The 22,380-nt window shown below is 40.7% G+C and overlaps 1 protein-coding gene across 1 annotated transcript in view; it reads right to left on the reverse strand.

The window, feature by feature from the left end:
- bmpr1bb (bone morphogenetic protein receptor, type IBb) overlaps nt 1-22,380 on the reverse strand; it is a 47,401-nt gene that overhangs the window by 24,548 nt on the left and 473 nt on the right. Inside the window, 2 exon segments of the mRNA XM_034122669.1 lie at nt 16,940-17,106; nt 19,299-19,368. The gene's annotated coding sequence lies outside the window, so the exon portion shown is untranslated.

Below are 22,380 nucleotides of genomic sequence, written 5' to 3' on the forward strand. Positions count from 1 at the left end.
GAGGGAAGCGACAGGACAGCAATAGGGTCAAAGATATGGAAAAATGCAATAAAGAGCATGAAATGGAGGATGAGTCGAGACTAGGGATGTCCCGATCCGATCACGTGATCGGGGATCGGAGCCGATCACGTGATTTTCACGTGATCGGGGATCGGGAGAAAAAAATCGGGGATCGGAATCTTTTTTTTTTTTTTTTTTTTTTTTTTTTATAAAATATTTTTATACATTTTATTTAATGTTACAAAACAAAAAATGACCATGTTCACGTCTTAAAGTCATCCTGAGGCCTTAGTTTTGGGTTAAAATTACACAACATCATGTATGTGTTGCTTCTTTTGGGCTTGTTTTCATAGACCTGGTTGCTTATTTCTCTCAAATCTGGCAACAGAGTGGGCGCAGTGTCTAATAGTAGCAGTAAGCTAACAAGAGGCTACGTTCAGCTGGTGACTCGGGAGTCGGGACAGAGAAAATGTCAGGAGTTTGGAAGTATTATAAAATTGAAAGCGAAGGCAGTGTAACAGCCAGATGCAATGTTTGCAAGGCGGAGGTTCCGCGTGGTGGAAAGAACAGAGCTACGTTCAACACGACCAATCTAATACAAACACCACCAACAACACCACGACGAGTACACAGCGGCCACTCAGGTAACGGCACTGAAACAACCGACACTTTCAGAGACTTTTAAAAGGAAAGAGAAACTACCCCAGAACAGTGAAAAGGCCAAAAAAATAACAGCCAAGATAGCTGAATTCATCGCGTTGGATGACCAGCCGTTATCTGTTACCTTTTTTTTCCTCTTAATGCATTGCATAAAGATCGGATCGGGAAAAATCGGTATCGGCAGATTGTCAAAATCAAATGATCGGAATCGGATCGGGAGCAAAAAAAGGTGATCGGGACATCCCTAGTCGAGACACTTGTTTAGGTTCTCTATAGGTTTCAGTTTAAAAGACAGCATATCTAAAGGAACAAAGGATAAATCATAAGGGGGAAGTTAAGATGTCCCACTTTAGACCGTTCAGTATGAAGCAAGTCACCCAGAGCGCTCGCTTCCTCTAAGGTTCACAGGAGGCTGTAATTATGGGAAACTGGTCGTGTATTTACTATATCACATGCTCTTTAACAAGCACTAATTGTGTGTGTGCACTCAGCGCGTGTAGGAATGTCGTACCAAAGCTGCAGGAAATGTTTAATGAAGAGAGCAGCTTGGACGACATGGTTTGTGTCAAATCTGTCAAAAACAATATAAACCGGAAAGTGTGAACCTGAGGTGACTGGGACAGACTGAGAAGGAGATGAGGGTGCTCACTAAATGGTCAGCTTTTGAATACTTGTTTTTGTCACGAGAGCTATGAAAATATTTTAAAAGAGATCTAGTTGGTGGGTTAGTAAAAATACATTTGAATGTCTAATAAATTGTATTCAGATGTTATGTCTCAAAAAAAGGAAGAAGATCGAAAATGAGAACACACAATTACATTTTTTTTTCACATAAATGATCATTTGTATGTCACTTTCAATTTCACAATAAGCAGAACCAATAACATCAATTGCTGTCAATGCAGATTAATACAGGTTGACCGAAACATTGTCAATGAGTTCTTATTACTTTGCAAGTGAATTCATGCCTATTCATGTTGGAGTGTTTAGGGAGTAAATAAAGTGTCTTTAAAACACAAATTCATAATATTATAAATGCCTTTTAAATCATTAGCATTAGATTCATATATTAGTTCAAGTCCATTGATGTACAGCAAACAAGTCAATTGACTCCATTTACTTCTTGAGAAATAAAAACCCCTGTATGTTATTCATCAGGGCTTTTCCCACACTGGAGCCTTTTTAACATTCCCTGGCCCTTAGCAATGCATGCAGAAATGGACACAACCCAACCCCTTAATGCAGGACTCTCTACGGACTAGTTGACACAGACAGGTGGGGTTTAAATGGCAAACTAACCACCCATAGATGCCCCCAGAAAGACTCTGTTCATTAACACAGACGCTCCTAGCAATTGTGGTTAATGGGGCTTAGATATATTTAGTTTTACAGCATTATAATTCAGAGGGAATTAATAGAAGTGGCCGGTCCATTGCCTCTGGTCAAACTACCTGCCCTGTGTTGTTGGAGTGTGATTGAGGGCGAGAGCAGGAATATATTTTCCATGTGCACCCACACCCCTCCCTTGGCTGTAATGCTCAAAGCTCTTTTGTGTGTTTATGAGTGGTGTGAAGGCTCCAGTGATACAGCACACACTTCAGATCTCTGACTGCATGGTCAAAAGCAACTTTCCATGGCAGATTTATACTAATAGAGGGGATTAATAACTGCCAGGAAACTTTAAGGTGATTTGTCATTTCAGAAAAAGTCAGATGGTGTAAAGATTTTCTGAATATACCCACTTGAGGATCAACCTCAATTAAAGTGGAGATTCACTGAGAGGCAGTAAGCACTCACTTAGACAGCAGTCAAAGACAATGGAACAAGAGAGAGATACAATTACTATAATTGCACATAACAAGCACATGACTGCCACTTATTAAATTAAGATAATGCCTAAATTAAATTAGGTGTTAGGTTTCAGTATTAACAAGGATACACAGTAGTCGTACAGCTCTTGATACTAAAGGTCCCATTTCCATGTTGGAGTCAATCAAGCCGTGACCTTTTGCCAAAATGTATTGTTTTTTATCTGTGACTTATATGTAGTTATAAGTAGTTATATGTGTTTTTATGCTAGCAAACTTAAGCACAATGTATGTGCAACAGGGTAATGTTTTATTCCTAATATGAGCAACGACCAACAGAATATTTACTCAGGCAAGGACATGCTTCAGCTCAAGGTTATTTTGCATTTGTTTTATGATCATGATTTATGTTTGTTTCTTTTAAATCCAAGTAAAACGTTTCTTAACAGAGCTACATAAAAACATAATTCTTATCTGTCAGCAAAAACTGTGTGTATGATAGATGAACAACATGTTTTGATTCATTATCCACAACAACCTTTCGACTGAATGCTTTGAGGGAAGTGTGGCACAATTTCAAGGTGCTGCAAAATTGCAGAATGTCTTCTCCAAGGGGAATATGTATTGGATGTATAATGGATTTGCAACAGAGGTACCCACATAAGCTGTTACTCTGCTCATTACAGATAAACAGTGATGACGATAATCACCATAAAAATGTAACGGTTGTCCGTTGTATCCAATCTGAACTTCAACAGATATGAATGAAGGAATAACATAACACTTAAACATTGCCGTCCTTATCAGCAACACTGTTTTCCAGCAGGGAAAATCTAAATCCTGCATGACCAGGTTTTATTATGGAAGCATAAACTGCTGTTTAATTGTGTTGAATAGACTTTTAAAGACATTACAGATTGTTTCTTACATGCAAATGGCTTTCAGATGAGTCAAAGCTATACACAGTGTACAAATAAACACCAACCTATCTATAAAATGATACAGTACACTTCAGTTGTGTATAATTGCTCACAGTTTACAAATCAATTATCTGGAGTTTGTATGAAGTGAAATGAAGGTTAAGTGTGAGGGAATCAATCAATAACAACACTCAGCAAACAACAGATGATATTCACTATATTTTGTTCATTAATCCAACATGTTGCTCTGCCTCCTTGCACTCATGGGAATGCTCATGTTAATCTCTCAGCTCAAACAAAAGCAGATGAGATAAGCTTTGTCTTTCTCTTTCTTTTCCTCCAGGGTCTCACTGAGTGTTAAAGCGTCTGCTCCAGGCTGAAGGGAAACCCAGGGGCCTTGCAGTCTTGGCCAGGAAACCCCGTCTCTGGTTGGCTGACCCTGAGATCATTTGTCAATCAGCCGCCCTTTCCTTTAATTAGGAGCAACAGCCCAACCGCTTGTGTTGAGCCTCAGCAGAAACATGTCATTCAGTGGGAAAAACAAGTTGGTTTCTGCTTCTCTGGCTCTATTCCCTCTAATGTATCTAACCCTGGACCACCTTTTGATGCTGCATTGCATATTTAAACTGCACAAAAGACTTTGATATTCCGCAGATGAAAATAAACGTGTCCGTAACTAAATATTTATTATGTTAAGCTCCACATTTGTTTTTGAGGTAAAATAATGTATTCTTTAAATCTAGCATCATTTAAAACGCTTGTATTGTCAGTGTGGGAAACACAAAAGACACGCTTGATGAAAGTGATTGTCTGTGAGGGTAGAGTGCCACAATACTTTGTCTGAAATGTTCACATCTGTGTTAAATTACTGAGCCTTTTGGATGTAAATCATGAGCAGTGGTGTGGGAATTACCAGAAGAATCATGCAGTCCATGCACAAGAGGAAACATCACACAGCGGCTTCTTGTCTTGTTGGCTTGAATTCAATATGTAACAATATATGGTAAAAACTAATTATATGTTGTCCTATTTCATCTAGAATGTGATAACTGTAGGTATGAATACATTATCTAAATCACAAACTATTCCACGCACTAAGTAAAGTTAAAAACAAGTCAGCAGAATTAAAGGAACACTTTGTTATTCAAATGCATACATACTGTAGAGGCATCCTCAGATACTACTTTTTCTTTACAAATAACTTTCAAATTTGAACCAATATTCATTTTTGTAACTATGGTTGCGCAAATTGTGTTGTGAGAAAGTGTATTGCTCTCATTCCATCAGAAATAGCTTATTCAATGGCATCCAGACATACATTATTAGGCATTCTAGTCCATGCAAATCTCTTTCTCCGGAGATCCGAGCACATTAGATACGGAGCTATCAGTCGCCTTTCCCCCTGACGTTGTTGTTTGCTCTCATCCAATGATAGCACAATGAAAACACAGGAAGCAGCTGAGAGCAATGGGCCTGCGATCGATGCCTCTGTGTCAGACTGTAAGCTAGGTGATATCTTAACGCTGCCCTCCTCACTTCTCACCCCCATCTTTCCCTCCAACAGGCCGTCAAAGTCTCCCTCTACCGCTAATGTATCTGAATGCAGAGTCATCTAGGGCCGACTCGCAGCAGTCGATAAATACTGGAAATGCTATCCATCTCTGAAACATCACTCCTTCACTTACTGTAAGTGCGCATCACTGTGGGCACTATCCCCATATGCTGACAGGGAGGAAGACAACACCAGGCGGCCCGGCTCTGACCGAGCATCACCAGATGAAACCACAGACATAGTTTTCACTACTAAAATTGCATCGAACAGACAGCGTGTCTGAATTGGGCTCTTGATTGTAAAATATGAGCTGCCGTTTCAAATCATTCCAATAATAACTTTAAAAAAGCAGACCTTATGGGTGACCTTAGGATGAAGTAAAATGCAAGTTCTTCCTCATATCCTCTAAAGACTGCAACATCTCTCAGCTTCAATTTTGGTATTTATTACTCCTGGGCAACTGACTCTAACTGAGCATCCACTGGCAAGGAGAACTAATTTCCAAATTTAAATAGGAGTCCTGGTGTAGGCGGATTAACACCAGCTGAAAGTGATCATTCATGTCAGGAGCGACATCTTATAAATATTCTATTAGAATATTATTAGAAATTATATTCTAATAAAATCTTTGACATAACAATTTCTTTGACAACACATTTTAATCATAATACAAAGTAATATAATATTGAAGTCAATTAAAACCTAAAAAAAAAAGACTTAATTTGTCCTGAATGCTTTTATGCATATTGCTTTGAGTCTTCTTTAAAGTAAGTCAATGTTAATCTTTGCTTGTTAACAATTAATTCCCACACTACCCACAGATCTTGAAAAAACAGTTTTAAGACTAGTTCAAACCTCTGAATACACCTGGTGAGATTAAAAATTCTGCACCTGATTGATAAATAAGTAACTACCTCTATCTATCATCAAACTTCTCAAAGATCACTCCTTTTTTCTGATCAATACTGTAGGCCTTAGATAATGCCTTCAGTCAGCACACATTAGTCAAATCCACACAGACTTCGTAGAGAAGTGTGGATTTTCTGAAGATAATTGCATTCTGTTGTTTTCCGATCTCTTGACTCTGGCTGTTGGCTGTGAAACTGGAAACGTGTTGGCAGGAGCATCTCATTAGACTGTTTCTTCAAACCTTCTGCTCTCTCCATACACTTTTGTAATATGAAACAGCAATAACCAGTCTTGGTTATTGCGATCATAAAATATCAGCTATAGGTTTGAGCTTGAAAACTATTACAGGTACAAGTAACATTAATGCAACAGGACTACATGTGCAGAGTGTGAAGCAAAGTCCACCACATTGGAGCTGCAACAGAAAACCTATTATTGTTGGTCTGTATTCAAATTACACTGCTCTGTTAATGCTTAGAGCAGAAATAATAAACTTCATCCAATGTGCCTGAATCCACTGCATATGTCAGATCTAAATAAATGTATCTCCTACTCCAAGCTACAATGGACATGTGTTGCGCTGCTTCAGGCCGTACAATGACTACAATCAAACTCAATAATACAGCAGTAAGGCCAGCTTATGATGTAAATACTGGAAGTGCTTTTTTATGCTTTTCTAAACTGCTTATTATGCACAAACTAGACTTCTTGGCATTGAGTCTGGCAGCTGGGCGCACTGGGTTTAATTCTTATTAGGAGTTTTCAGTTTTTCCTCTCCTTTGCAATAAAACAAGATTTTTCTTAGAGCACATTTGCCAGGTGACTTCTCAGGTCTTAATTCCTACAAATACATATAACATTCACACCTTTATTAAATGTCGTCTATTTTAATGATTTCTACCTGATGCTTACCTGATCTGACTTCCACTGACAAGCACAATAAATCAGAGCTCTTTCCAATAATATTTTGTGTTCACCATAACCTCCACAGTCAGTGTAATTAATGGCGCCAGGGGTCCTGTGAGAGGGGGACCAGCTGCTTGTTATGTCTTGTCACCAGTCCCACTCTCTTTGACACCTTCGGCCACGTCCCTCTCTTCCGATGCCAGGAATACTGGTGTGGTACTGCTGGGTCTGAGGACTCTTTGTGCCCACCCTCAGAGAACAAACACTATTAAGACTCAACAGCGTGCCCCTTTGCCCATCCCCAGAGTGCAGGCAGTGCCAGCGTCTGTAACTGGAGAACAGAAAGCAAAACAGCTGCTCCCAGTCTATCCTGCATCTGCCACAACTGTGATCTCATGGAACAAAGCGAGAATGCAACCACACGTTTCGCATGGGTGTTCAGTCACACTCCAGCCATTGTCCTGTTCCGCACACACACTCTGGCTATAGCTTTTCTTCTTCTGCTGAAACACACCAATAAACATGGGAAGGATATTCATGTAACCTTTTTTAATCCATCATTAGTCATTGCTCGGATTTATTTTTTCTTTAACTCTGACGAATTGTGAGCCTTCCATGGCAGAAATGAATCCGGTGTAAACCAGTTGATGGTCAAGGCCACTTTTTGAGTTGTTCTGACTGATTGACGTTTTTCTTTTGGTAACTGCTGTCCCACTGACAGGTGTGCGAGAGGAAAATGGCAGCAACTACCAATTAAACTGATACCACCTGTTTACAGATATACTTTTGATCTTACTCCACATATGTACAGGGTCACTTTGATTAAGTTAGGGGGCATGATACACATGTTTAATGTTCGCAGCATAGGGCAATATAAACTGTATAAATTGTTTGATTAAGATATACTGAATAGAAAACAATTTAAATGCATTAAATAATTGTATAATACCACGATTAGAGATTTTTTACAAGTCAACTTACCACAAGTGCTCTCCTTCAAGCATCAAATGGCTTGAATTAATTCTACTTAGAGTGCAAGCTGTTCAGTAAGCATGCATTAAAAAAGGCACAAATGTATAGCTATAGACTGATCATTAGTAGCATTTCTGTGTCTTAAGTTGATCCACTGGCTTACACAGTTAAATTCCTTTCATTCCGTAAGTCAAAGCTTGTGCAGTCTGTGTCTTGATGCGGGAAATTGCAACTAAAAAGAAATCTACTTCAAACTGACTCACTGTAATTGTCATTCACAGATCATTCAATGCTCTTTGACACAATGAGGCGTGGACAGCACACCTAGTAAGAGAGTTACTTAAATGCAAATTGTACTAATGTCCTTTGTTTCAAAAGTATCGACCAAAGCAAATTGTTACAGTGTAGTGTTTATTTCTGAAATTCTCTTGGACACCTGTTTTACCTAGTCTTTTTAGGCAAATGCCATTTATATTATGCTCAGAGCTGTAGTGTTGATCAAAAGGGACACCTGCTTTAAAATGATAGCCTGTTTCATGAAAATACAATAAGCCATATTTATTTGAATTATTTTGTGTAAATATTTTCTGTGTTAGAGAATAATACTAATATTTGAAACTTTATTGATAATCAGGGATGTAAATGTAACATCTCTTTGTCTTAAAATATTCAACCATACTGTAGTATTTCTAAGCAAAGTAGTGAACAAAATGACAGATGCAATTCAATTCATATTTAAACTGATGTATCAAATGTGCATTAATAACTTGCCTGCTGATGATGGATGGTAACAGAGCATTACGTCCAAGCATTCCTTCTCAACAAAACATAATAAACAGCAGACAACAACATAAATGTTAACCTATTTTTAGAGACTCCTGGCTGGCTGCATTGAGTAGCTGACATCTCCCTCTAGTGCAGTTTAGTTGGATGAATACAGTTTGTGAGTCAGCAGCAGTGAAATGTCTACACAGGCTTGACATACAAGCTCTTCTGGGACTGACATTTAAACTGGAAAACAAAATGGGCAGTTCTGCCAATCTCGACCCAACATAACGACTCCTTTATGAGCCATTAAATCTGACACAAATTGGCCTCCACTTGTATTCAATTCTATAGTTAGATGTGGTGAGGCACGCAGCCAGTGTGTGCATGTAGGTATGGCAGAGTGTCAGTCCACCAGACAGCCCGTCTAGGAAGGATCAATACAGGATTACGGACCAATCCCTCACTTCAGACTTTGTTTTTAAGTGTGTACGATCCTCAAGTGTTAAAAGGTTTCCCCTCATGAAGCCACGTGATTTAAGGAATCTCCATCTTGCCTGTCAGACAGTCAGATACATGAACCATGTGCTTCTATCCATCACATTTTTTACATAAAACAACTAGGCAGAACAACAAAACCATGAAGATTTGAAAGGGATCACTTCCTTAAAGATGCCTCCCAGGTGTGTCCATGTAGGGGATAGAAAAATAAAGGCAATCTGACCCACACTGTTTATTTGACATCGCAGTGGAAAAGGTTGATTTTGCGGGCTCCAGGGAATTTAAATAACTGAAAGTGATGATTGACAGAGTGACACTAACAACTCACTTACTTCCCTTAGTTTCTAAAATGTTTCTGCGGGGATAAAGGCACTTTAAACTGCTTTTAATATGGATTTGGTGCCTGCATTTTCATCACAAAATCATACAGAATGAAGCAAAAGTGCATATAGCATGACATCCAACTTCCAGAGGAAATTCTTATAATCTTCGTGTATACACAATGGGAAATAAAAATGTAAGGAGGCTCACACACCCACACACACTCAGGAAAAATCATAGCCAAAACAGTATTCCCTAATTGACAACACAGATTGCCGTGAAGCCGAATTATTGTCTTTGCTCTGCTAATTCCGGAGCTTTTCAACTTTGAAAACAACACCGGCAAACTATCTGTGAGAGGGGAACACACATCTGCCTCATCTGTCAACACATCATAACTGAGCCAATAACAAACGCAGCTCACAGCGAGGTGGCAGGGAGGTCAGTTGACTGTGTATGTATGTGTCTGAGCAGAAAGAATGAGTGTCTACTCACACAGCATGGATCTGCACTCCAGGTCTACTCTCAGCCCCCCCCCCCCCGACCCCCTGGGAAAACGAAGCCACAGCGGGCAACCTGAAACCCAATGATGTCATCCGCAGAGAGCACGGGCTACCGGCAGTCAGTGAGAAAGTGCACCAAACCTAAAGTCAACATCACACAATTACTGGGGTTAATTGTATTTACAGTAGAGCAGCTGTGGTGGATTAAAGGACTTGCCGATAAAGTATGGTGTATGTGTAAGGAGAGCAAAGAGTCCTTGCTGGGGAGGTTGGTGAGAGGAGAGGAGTGAAATGATTCTTTATCACACTAAAACGTCCACACTGTTCCTTGATGTTTCTGTTTTGAGTGAGGAAGACAAAGAAGGATCAATGTGTCTTGATGGGCTGAGAGTCTGCAGGTTTCAATTCCAACCTACAATAAGACTTGGCTTTTTTTTCACTGATAAACTCAGCTTCAACCACAGAGGATAAACTGATGGTGGTTTGTTGGAAGCACATTATTGGCTTTCCATGGCACATGATTGCCCCTCATAAGCAACGTTTTCTTACTTAATGCCAACTGTTTGTAAGTGTATGTTATTGTATACTGTAACAAGGCATTACTGATTGCATAGGTGTATTCTCTTTTCACATTGCTAGGTTCAAAAGGGAGAGAAAACTGTTTTGCCAGTTTGCTGAGGAGGACTGGACTCCGAGGCCGCCACCACTGAAGATGTGCTCCTCTAAGACGTACAGAGTGGCCTCAGTAGATTTTTTATAAAGCCTTGCAGAAACAAATACCACAATGCAGAACAGATTATATTTATTACATATTTTATTTAAGATAAACCAGATGATCGAGTTTTGTATTCAGAAAAAAACACAATGCATCTTTCTTTCAATACATTAACATAACTCCCCATTGTATTTCTTTTTTCAGTCAGTGGTATGTAACTGAGCTATATATGGTGCAATTGAGAATTCTCTCAAGGTTATAAATCAATACAAAATGCAGGTAATAGCATGTTGAGACGTCGTGATAAATGGCACTAAATGAGGAAACAATGTGAACCACTGGCAGCCAGACTACCAGCATTTTGTGCATGGAGAAATAGAGATGGAGAAAGAAAGAGATGGGGAAAGAGAGAAAGAAAGAGAGGACACAGGGTCAGACTTGTCATCACATGCTATCCATGATGGATGGCCATTTCCTCCCACTCTAAAGGTTCTTATAGAAAAGTTCTGTTCCTTTATCTTGGGGCTGGTACATAGGGCTGATATAGGACCCTCTCCCTGCAGTACCCACCCAACACAGAGGTAGCTACTTAGGCATTCCTGCTCCTTGTCTCCAATGGAAGAATGTATGCAACATTATTCCCAAGTCACATATATACCTTTGTATATCATGTGTCAAAAAATTCAAGATCAATCTTGTATTTTAGGAATATTTCATCTGCTGTGAAAGCACTATGGTTTTGGCGTTGTTTTCCTTGCTATTGGTTGATTTGAATAGTTAACTGAAAGCCAAAACGTAAAATATCAAACAGTGAACTAAAGAGCAGCCATAGCCGTGCAAGCTTGACATGACAACTAAAAATGAGCTTTGAAATGTAACCATGTGACCCTGCATTCCCTCTTCACATATGTTTATAATTAATGCCAGGATGCTGTGAGAGGAGCCTTTTGGATACTGACCAATTTCTGAAATGTTTAGGCTGACTGGGTTAAGTGTCGCTGAAATGTCAGGATGCTCTTCTACAGTTCTTATATTATGTCGATCAGCAGTTTTTACTTGCTTATGATCTGTTAAACTTCTATCTGAAGGCTCTGACGAAACAATGTAAACAGCCATGGCAATTATACACTTGTTATGGTTTCTGTTTGTTTATGTTAGTCATCTGGGCTTCTTGGCCTTCAATATGTCAAATTTGTTCATTTTGGGTTGTTTCACAGAAGGAAATTTGGCTTCGATAGACAATTATATACAGTTGTCTGACTTGAAAGGCAATCTTACACTCCACTGTTTAGATGACACACACAACCCATTCTTTTGTAAAAGATGAGTGTGACATGTTTGCCTCTTCACACAGCGCATAAACCACGCACCATCACTGGACAGCTCTCTGATCAAAGCCTGCCAAATTCCTTGGTGATGATTCCCCTTCAGGGTCCGATATCAGGATCAGAGACTGGAGCACTGAGACAGCGTACTCAGTCAAACAAGCCATATAACATTAATTTGCCATGCCAGATCTATTGCAAAAGGCACACATGCATCCTTGTGCATGCAAACATGGACCACGACGGAGCACAGAGACAGCTGTCCTGTCAGCCTGTGTCTAATATAGACAGACAGTGGGTGAAGAAACGATTGGACGCAGTGAGACATCCATTCAACTCACGGGGGGTTGAGAACATCGGGATGATGATGAACTCTATTTGTACTGGGCCCATAGTATTAACTTGTGTCCGTGGACAGGAGAATTACAGCCTGCTTGGGTTTCTGAAGTAACATATCAACTGAAATAATAGATCGAGAGCAGTTCAAAAACTGCATCTTCAAAGTCTTACCAAAAACTCTAATTTATGGTTTTAAAGACATTCAGTGAAAGCATTTTCATGCACACCCATACATTTAATTATAATATTATTTAAGAAATACTTAAACCCATATTGTATTTCTTACTAAGGGGTAGTTGTGTAGATCAATATCACATGAATGTCTTTACTGTAAAGATGAAGCTATAGCAACAAGCAATCCTTTTAAATATCTGATTTATAAAACCTTTAGTTTATTTTAATGAAGTGTCCAAGAGGGAGAATATATTCATGTTGGCACACAAGAGGCAGAAAACGTAAGAAAAACATGTTCTCTACAACCCCTTGAGAGGTCTCGACCAACAGGTTGAGAGCCACTAGACTGAACAACATTCTTGCTACTCAACCATTCATTCCTCTTCCCTTTCCCAGATCCATACACTCTGTAGGATTCACATGTAGGACACTTGACACACACACATTGAGTGGGTCATTCCAGACATGTTTACACAGACAAAGTTAAATCTCAGAGCAGAAATCCTGGGGGCTTTGTCTTTGCCAGAGGTTCTCCCAGCCCCCTTCTATCCCTGGATCCTTCCTCGTCTTTCTGAACCTCGGTGAAGGTTCAATTTTAGGGACTTAACTCCAGCTTGGCCCCTCAGGACTGTCTGTCTCCCTCTGTTTAGCTTGGTTTAGGCCAATTTACTGCCTGCAGTTATAATGTTACCAGTGAACTGTCAAGCCACCATGAGAATATTCCCACAAAACAAAACGATGGTTTCTATGATCCGCAGCTTACACCGACACCAATACTTAAAAAAACAACTAGTGAGAAGGACCTGTGTGATGGCTGCCAACCGCCCTTATTGACAAGGGATGACCATTAGCTTAACTCTGTTGTTGACGTTGGTTAGATGTGATGCCTCATCAGTCAGTCCTGTACGCTTTGGATGAGTCCCAACCAAACCTGACTCAAAGAGCTGTAGTCAGGTCTGGGAAAACAGCCGCCACCGGCCCATCCACACTCAGAGAGCGGCCCAAAAAAACTCCTCTTTGTCCGAGCCTGTCAGCGCGACTGAAGGCCTCCTGTCTGTGATTGATGACCTGGGTTTCGGCGTATTATTGAAGCCGCCGACACGTGTTGGCTCTGTTGGCTGGGACTTGTCTCTGCTTTATTTAGTTTACATTATTCTTATTATTTCTCTGACCAACCCAGCTGTTGAGTGCATGCATGTGTGTGAGTGTGTGCACGCAGGGAGGGGTTTTCCATGCCCTCAGTTGTCCAGGTATGTGTAATGAAATCTTGGGTTCTGTTTTGAGAACCCTCGGAGTTCCAGTCCTTTCACATTTGAGGTTTTTCTCCCCTCTCCCCTTCCCTTTCCTTTCACCCATGTGTACTCCCATGGTCCACCCAAGGTTACCTACAGCTTCATTTGGACCACTTTCAAAAAGTAAAATAAACATAGGTTTTAAAAGGTGGGGAACACCCACCGTCTTGACCACTTTGTGTACAAAAGCAGAAAACAGTTATTGTAATTGCAGAAAAACTGCGCCTATGTGTTAAATTCAAGCCTTTTCAGCTCAAACTTGAATCAGGAAACCAATAAAGCCACAGATGTTGGCACTCGAGACAAAAGGCGCTTATCTTCCAATTTCTTGCCAGTGAGAATCATGTGCTCAGAACCGGGGCAATCGTTAATTAAACTTGATCTTTACAAGAAGTACAAGAGAACTACTGTTGTGTTGTTTAAAGCTGCATTACACAGGTGGAGGAAAGGAGGAGCAGCTGTTCGCTCAAACAAATGTGAGCACCATCATGCAAACACGCACACACACCTCGTAAAACTTTAGGGAGTGAGCACGAACTCTCAAACAGAGACGTGCTTGTGTCTGTGATAAAGGGTGGTTTAGAAAACTGTTCTGGTTGACTTGAGATTCAGATTAAATAATGTTGGCATGATTCAATTGGACAAAATGCTTCTCAAATATGATCAGTTGGTTATCTTAAGTATTACTTACAGGCTAGTCACTCAAATTGAAATGACTGACATAAAATACTCATCACCCACTCTATGCTGTTTCAGCATATGATGATGTGACTGATGTGTGTTGACAAGCAGAGGAAGGAGCTTGTGCAGCACTTAGTCGGCCAGATATGTGCTAAACAAGAACGAACACTTGAGTCTTTGTCGTTTGTTAGTCTGATACTCTTCTAATACTGATCAAATGACAGACAGACAGACAGTATTCAATAGGTCAATGTTTCTACAATATGATTTAATACAACTAGGGGCTTTATACACGCAACTGTATTACTGAAAAGAATGTCTATATATTTCTGAAGAAATCCAATAAATACTCAAAAGAACAGATTTTTTTCAGATGACACATTTTCAATGCTCTGTGGTCAGATGTGGTTGACTGCAGGATTAAAACAGAACACGCCTTCCTCATACATACATGTAGCAATAACGACCAGAGCAAATACTCTATACAACCAGTGCATTATATAAACTAAGAAAGTGTTTTATCCCCTGAAACTGTCTTCTGATCCTTAAATCCTAATCTGTGTATTCTGGCATGCCAACATGCACTTGTACGAGGCCATTCATGTGTGACAGCAGATCACCATGTGCGGCTACGTAGAGGTAATTAACAGCTGTTTGCTCTACACCTGCAATAACAATCCAGGCTGTAGCAGGTTAGCTAGCTGCTACGCTCTTTCTCTTTCTTTTGATTGTAATCCGATACAGCCTCTCCTCTACGTAAATCTCTAGGAGCCACCGAAAAAGGGCCAGACTTGGAAAGACAGGGAGAGGCCGCTCGCTACTCAGACTGAACAGAAAGCGTAACTAAAGATGAAGGACGAATGAGTGATCGGTGTGGATAACCCGTTTTCCTGCTGAGAGTTGATTTGAAAAGCAGAAAAATACCTGGATGAAGTCTTTGTTTGAACTGTAATGTTACAGACCTATTTGCAAGGTTTCAAATCAATTCAACGGTATAAATAAGAATGATTTTTATCAAGCTACTGAAAGTGTTGTTTTTCTGCATGGATAATTAAGAAAGTCTGTTTCTGTATCCTTCAGTGGTGCCAACTGTTAAACAAACAAAGCCCACTACCGAGGTAGGTCATATGAGGCTGAAAGCCAATCACTCTAGCTTTCCTTTTATAGCTATATTTATAGCTATAAAATTAAGTTTAACCATCTGCATTTTGATATTTTGAAAGTAACATAAGACACCTAAGAAAGCTCCAAAAAGGACAAATGATCGGCAGTCAAACTGCAGGAGATCTGGTGAAAAATAAGAATAAAAAACATTCAAAATGTCACTGGAGAAAGTCTGGAAAATTCTGACAATTCGTGCCAAAATACTATACTGCTTCAGTGAAGAACAACAGCTGTCACGTCAAAAGTATCCACCAGGGATGTGACGAACATATATAGAGCAAATACTGGCTGAACTGACACGCATGCTACAGTAACATGACGCACCTTTTGTTTTGCAATAATGATTTGGTTAATCCAACGTTAAAGTCCTTTTCATGGAGCGTTGACATGAGTTTGTCACCCGTCACCTGCTTTGGCTGGCTTCCTAATCCTGCGAGCAATGTGTAAACCTGACAAGGATTGTGATGTGAATGTGTGTGTGTGTTTCTAGATTGTTTCTAGAATAACCAGTGCGCCATTGGACGCCACACATCACAACAGAAGCTGAAAATAAACTCGTATGAAATCAAAAAACACTGCACAGCTGACGTGACAGTGTTTGTACTACCCCTAAAAGGTCCTTACACACAGAGCCGATTTGCGGCGTCGATAGATGTCGAGCCGTCGATGAGCGTCGTGTCGCCCTACTCAGATTGGTGTGTACTGCACCGTCGTGTCTTTTCGGCCGTGCCGACACCTTCCGCCGCCGATTCGACATGTTGAATCGGTAGGCCAAAGAAATCACTCTGATTGGCTGTTCAGCTTAGCGAATCAGTGCATGAGAAGCGAAACGGAAGTAAGGGACCCAAACAAACTATTAAGAAGGCAAATCTGAGATTTCATTTAACTCCAGCTCTCGACACAGGTTCGGGAAAGCCCCATGAGCTTCTCGTTGTAGAGTGAAAATGGAACACACACGCTATTTGATGTTTATATCACGCAGTCTGTTCTTCTTCTCTCTGTGTATCACGCAGTCTGTCTTCCGGTTGTTGCCTCTTTTGAATGACGAATACACACTACCGCCGCCTGCTGGTAAGGAGAGTTATTGCCACTCACGCATGCGCAGTTCGCACGTGCAACTTGGCCGTCGGCTGAAGTCTTTGCGGTGTGTTCCAGTGCGAAACATGGCCAAGACGCAGGAGACGTGAGGCGACGTGAGGCGACGTGAGGCGACGTGAGGCGACGTGAGGCGACGTGAGGCGACGTGAGGCGACGTGAGGCGACGTGAGGCGGCGTTCCGTCGGGACGTGTTCTTTGGTGTTCTTTGGTGTCAGTTTGGTGTGTAAGGAGCTTAACACTCAATTCTGTCCTGTTGTTCCAGGATGTGCCAGAGTCTTTAATTAAGGGATTAGTGGTGCAATGATAAGATATGTCACCCAGAGGGCGGACTCACCTGCTCTGATCTATGTAAACCCCGCTTCTTTTGAATAGTCACTGCGTCCTCCTCCTCCTCATCCACTTCTGTCCTCAGGTTTGAAATGCAAATCTCTGACGTCAGCACATTTCCCTGCAGATGGCCTCACAGGTACCTCTTTAAATGCCCTCTGCCCTCTCCCGAATCTATGGGGGGAAAATGCACACATGAAACCCATTTCACAATCTGTCATCAAAAACACAGGGCTAAGCAACAAGAGAAACACGAACACGACTGAAATTGACTGCATCTGTTTCTCCCTCTCCTCTCACAGTCTGAGTGGCACTTGCTGTCACTTGCTATTTAGCGGACAAGCGCAAGTTCAATTGCAGAATCAGATACGGTGCAGAGTAAGGTCTTCTGTAGAGCAGACGTGAAAGAATTCAGAACAAAGCTTTTCAGATCCATCTGTTGAAAGATCAAACTGTCGAGGGAGAACACATTGATATGTTTTGAGTGCGGCAACACACAGAACCCCTTCTTCACACAGATATAAAGAAATATAAACATTAAGCAAGTGTCACAAAACATTCTCCGGTAACCTTGAGCCAATATTGTATCAGCAAAATAACACTCTGAGTCACAGCTGGGTTCTGCACTGAAATAACACAGCAAAGAGTTTCGACTCTCCCACTTTCCATTTCAGCTGAAACAGGTGAGTTTCAGAGCTATTCTGGGTGGCCTGTCTTTTCTTAATAAACCTCTAAGTTAGGGTGTAATTATGTGCTGACATCCAGCCTGCTACCTGCTTGTCAGAGGTGTGTGTGTGTGTGTGTGTGTGTGTGTGTGTGTGTGTGTGTGTGTGTGTGTGTGTGTGTGTGTGTGTGTGTGTGTGTGTGTGTGTGTGACAATGAGAGAGACTGTGAATTGTAACATTTGCTATAAAAAATGTTTTTAAAGACACAGTTCTTGAAACTAATGCATCAACTTCAATCAAACCTTCAAAAAAAGTAATTGCATGAACTGTTGTTATCATCTGTTTTTCACATGCATGCACACACACACACATACCCTCGCACACACAGCTGCCTTTTATTTGCCAGGATCCAGCCGCAGATGGTGATACAGTGTGAACTTTAACACGCGGATTCTTGACATTCTTTACGGGTGTGAGTTACTCTCCGACTCAAAGCGGTGCTTGGCCTCGGCCCTCTTTGCTTTCCTGCCAGCAGGTCACTGTCACACAAGGAGTCCCAGCCAGCCTCTCCCAACATATACAAGCTGCTATTGTCCTTCCTTACGTACAGTAGCTCTGCATGGGTTTGGCTCCTGACTCTACAATAAGCAGCTATGTTGGAGCTGTGTCAGCATATTCTGCTGTTTATGATGGGTCCTGTAGCAGCAAGTTCATTGCTTAATGTAAAAGGAATGCTTATTAAACGATGCAGCACGCCTGCTCAGTGCTCACTGTTGAAATGATAAGGCAAAAATATATGGGTTCACTCCACTAACAATAACAATGATTTCTTTGTGCTGCATTTAATGCATGTTCCCAAAATGTCCTCATACCCCTGTTTTACAAAAGACTAATAGCATCCATGATTTGTTACTACTGTTTTGTGTAGAGGTGTAGAGGTGTATACGTGAGCGTAGGAAGTCATAATGTATTATCCATCTCATCCATTAACCTCTAGTTTATAACAAATTAAGCATCTATAAAACACATATAAGTCCCATCTGTAATGTTTTAAAACTGGTTATTTGTTGGACTTTGTTAGATAAAAATGTCTAATCTTTCATACACATGAGCATACATTGACAAGCACTGCACTTCTCTGGTGACTGACTCATATGAAATCAAAGCTTCTGAGAGTTTCTAAAATGTACTACACTCTTATCAGATGTTGATCTCATTCATTTCCGGCACTCCAGTCGGTAGACGGAGCCTGAGTCTAGCCTGATACCTCACAGGAGAAAACAGGATTGTATTATAGTCGTGCGGTTTATTTTACATAGCCACATGCTCGGCAGAAAGTCAATTAGCTTGCCACTTTGGAGGCAAATTGCTGCCGCAACGGCAGTACGATCAGGAACACATACGCACAAAACACACACAGATCAGAACTGCCAAATACAACCTTAACTGCAGGAGAATCAACACTCTTGATCAATACAGCTTTTAGCTTTGGATTCACTTTCTTCACAATATTATTTGTGAATGGATTGTGCATTAGGCAAGTGAAACCACTCCAAAATATATTTGAGAGTGAACATTTGTCAATATGTTTCAGTTTTACATTCAAGTAATTGCAAAAAGCATGTGCTATTACATTAAATTCATAGGAATTGTTATAAAAGATGAAAAACAACAGTTAGAGTGCCTGAAAGCCTGACTCACCCTCCACACATAGGACATCGGAAAGCATGCTGTCACTGTTCCCAGACAAAGCTCCAGTACTTCTGTTTCTCTGGAAGAAAAATAAGTGGAGTTATTAGAAGCAGCTCATATGTCTGCCATCTATAGCTGAAAGGACTGACACTACATTTCAAGCTCAGGTCACTTCCCCAGTTTGACTTTCAGCGAATCTCGCAAAGTATACCCCTTATCCTCTTCTGTTCTTCGATCTTCAATCACCCCACTCATCCTTTAACTCTCCTTCTTTTTTCTGCCTCTGTGTCTAATAACAGGATGTCGGCTCTCTCTCACATGGCTGCTGACCTTCCAGGCAAAGAGCAGAGCAGCTTGCAGCTTGAAGTAATTCCTGTTGCCTTCATTTGTCTCTCATCAGCAACTATAGATGAAACAGAGAGCGGGGCTGCTGTGCTTAGCTCTGAATGAATTGTCATAGAGCCTACAGGTAAGAAGAAGATTATTCCTAAGTGGAACAAGATCAGTTGCATTACGTCTGTACTTCCGAGCTGATGGGAGCCAGAGGCTGTACAGGATAATACTCTCAGTGATCAGTTTAAATCGAAGCTGAAATTCAAACTTAAGTTAACTTTGCCACAAAAGGATTTCCCTGACTATGGTCAAGAGAAATACCACAATACTTTATAGTGCAAATGCAAGCACAGGCAGCATTTGTGTTGACAGTGTTGTTGTTACAAAGAAAACACGGCTGTGTCTTTCATTTGGTATGTATGGGTGTGCATGGGAGATGTAGCCTATGTGTAAGTTTGTTGGAACTAAACAGATCACCACAGGCAGACATCAGAGAATAAATGACAGATGGAAAAGACATACCTTCGGAAAGCCTTGATATAATGTTCGTTTCTCTATCAGTGGAGAATAAGAAACTAAAGGAAATATCCTGGCAGATGGTAAAGACATTGAACAAAGTCCACTGTGACAGTTTGTCTGTTGAAATACTCCACCATTTGATCCATCTGACAGTCACTGTGCTCATATTACATGACAGACTGCAATGAGCTGGAGTGTGAGGTGATAAACTCAAAACTCCAGTATTACTTTTCTTCTGCTTTCAGGCAGTGCTCTTCAATATCTAACATCTTTCAAACTTTCTGGCAAAAACCTCCCCCCCTCTGCTCTCACATACCCGCTCATTACCTGTCCGGCCTGAAAATACTGCTCCCATTGAGCTTGTTAATATGCACTAAATATCTTTGCTCTGATTGGCTGGACTCATTTCCTGTAATTATAAGGAAGGAAACTGGGGTGATGGGTCGCAGCTTGCTATGTTTAGCCCTGTGGACAAACCCAGACTCAGGCCAGTATCTAGCTATATCATAAGTGTTGTCCATGTGTTTATGTGCATTAGAGAGTTAATAACCGAGTGTGTGTAACTGTGTGTGTAGGTGCCTGTGTGGGCCTGAAGCTGCAGGTATATGCTCAAATTAGCTCCTGTTTATAAAAGGACAGATGTTTTTGCTACATATATGTGATGGTACTTCTGATGTATTAGTGGAAATGCCTCGTTTGATCTGACTTTTTTGTATAAAGTGTATTTTTAACATAATCCATTCAATAATCTTTACATGTTAGGGGTTATTAAATTGTTCTTTTATCACAGTTAGGCTAGGAAGAGCAAAAACAAAGTCCGGTTCAGTTTGAGATTTGTTTTTCAGGAATACTATTGTCCAACATTGTACTGAATACAGAGCTCTGTAAGGACTCTATCTTACAGGCCTGCCTTCATGCTGCAACCATAACACTATTGGTAGGTTTCACAGATGCACACACACACACAACACACACTCTGTATTAGCCATCATTGCTAGAGTCCAACAAGCTGTAACACTCAAGTCTGTGGTAGACCACAAATGGCTGCCTTTCCATGCACCCTCACTTGACATGCCATGCCCAGCGTGTGAGCCTAATGACGGGCGTTACTCCTGCCAGGGGCAGAGCCAGGGCAAAGGCTGGGTGGTGGTTTGATCACTCACTGTGTGTTTAATATTACCCAAAGACACTCACTCAGCTCTGCTTCAATGAGCTCCTCTGTCCTGTGGAGTCAGAGGATGGTTGGTGCTCTTAAAGACAACACCACATACCTGCATTAGGTGCAGCACGTTGCCTCACCCTGCCCGCAGATGCTGATGTAAACGTCACAAACTCAGTGATGTAACAGAGATCAACTGGTTCACTGACAGTCTGATAAACTGCAGAGCACAGAATGTTGTGCCATGCATTTAACAGTCAAACGCTGCCATTGACACCATGCCACTATACACCTTAATTCGTAAGCTTGCTGCCAAACATGAACACACACAGTAGGTTTTTCCCTGTAATGTGTTTAACTCCCTGAACACTGATGATCATTACCAGAGTTGTAATTGACAGTGAGCAACAGGGCCTGCCTCCTATAAGTCAATTAGTAAACTTATTTGATTAGTCATTTTGTGCTAATGACTTATTTCCAAGAAACTTATGAGAACAGAACACTTCTCGTAAACACGAGATTTAGAAGTCATGCTTAGTATAATTCTGCTAGGGAGAATTTACAGATCTGTCAATTATATCAACTATTTGATTAGTCAACAACATTTTATTACGGCCCGTCCACACAGCGGCGTTGGAAGCTTCTTCCAACGCTTCTGCCCATTCACTTTGAATGGGGTGACGTCACTTTTGTCTCAGTGGACTTCACAGTTTGATAATACATTGACAACATAGGTAGTCCAAATGTTTTGGAAATGCATGTGTCTATAATAAGAACACGAATCCACGAGTTTAATTAGATAAATTAAGTTTAGAATAACAGCCCAGTTTAGAATAACAAACATTTCGAAAATTGAAATCTGAACATCTACAATCCACTACCAACTGGGCAAACTTCATTTGGTGATTAAGATCATGTGATAGGATCAACATCTCTAGAAAAGCTACTCAACAGATGTTGAGAATAATTAATTAATTATATTATGTTTCACAGTCAAGAATGGCACCAGAAAACGTATACATATGTTAGATTGTTCCTACACAGAAATTGTTCGACTCATTTAGTATACTTATTGTAAAC

This window comes from Trematomus bernacchii, unplaced genomic scaffold, assembly GCF_902827165.1.
Source record: "Trematomus bernacchii unplaced genomic scaffold, fTreBer1.1, whole genome shotgun sequence".
NCBI lineage: Eukaryota > Metazoa > Chordata > Actinopteri > Perciformes > Nototheniidae > Trematomus > Trematomus bernacchii.